The following is a 1,017-nucleotide window of genomic DNA, read 5'->3' on the forward strand; positions in this document are numbered from 1 at the left end:
CCAAAAGCACAAATTTATTCATGACATGTCCATGTCTTGAAACTTTTATGGCTCCCTATTACCTTTAAAACAAATTCCAAATTCTTCTTCACGGTATAGAATATCATAATGCTCAATTCCTGCTTATGTCTCCAGTCTCGATTCTTGTCACTCCCCTTTATAAGCTGAGCTTTAGCAAAGCTAAACCACTCTACTTCTTACAGAATATAGACCACCCACATTCTCACTCACCTTCAGACATTTATGCATGTTCTTTTTGTTGCTCAGTTCAATCTTTCCCCTCTCCTTGGCCAGGTAGCCCTTACTCATTCTTTAGGTCTCTGTTGGATATGACTTCTTCTGCAGGCCTTTTGTATCTTTGAATTTGGGTGCCTCTTAAGAGAGTTCCCATATGTATGGAATGTATGTCTATTAAGTCACAAATCACCCTGTGCTTTGAGTTGGCTCTCTTCATTTTTTTAGAAAATTTTATTTAAATCCCTTAGTTAACATACAGTGTAATATTTGTTTCAGATGTGTAACATAGTGATTCAACCCTTCCATACAACACCTTGTGTTCATCACAACAAGCCGACCACTTAATCCCCATCACCTATTTCACCCATCTCCTACCCATCTCCCTCCCAGTAACCATCCATTTGTTCCCCATGGTTAAGAGATTGTTTCTTGTTTTGAAATTTGACTCTTTTCAAATCTTATCGATAATTTACACATGATAAAATTCACCCATTTAAGTATACAATTTAATGAATCGTGGTGTACTTACAGAGTTGTAGTAAAATCCCCACAATCTAATTTTAAGATGTTTCTATCACCCTTCTTCCTAGGATATGAACAACTTGAAGGAGGTGCCATGTTTTGTTGATCTTTAGACCCTCAAGTCATAGCACAGCATCTGTCACCAAATAAGTATTGTTGAACAAATAAAAAATAAATGAAAGGAAAAAATTAATTTCAAAACTATGACATGTTGCATTTCTCTTTATCAGATTTGGCAACCTAATTTTGAAGCTCTCA

Source organism: Hyaena hyaena, unplaced genomic scaffold (genome assembly GCF_003009895.1).
Source record: "Hyaena hyaena isolate Hyena2069 unplaced genomic scaffold, ASM300989v1 scaffold_1669, whole genome shotgun sequence".
In the NCBI taxonomy this organism is placed as follows: Eukaryota; Metazoa; Chordata; class Mammalia; order Carnivora; family Hyaenidae; genus Hyaena; species Hyaena hyaena.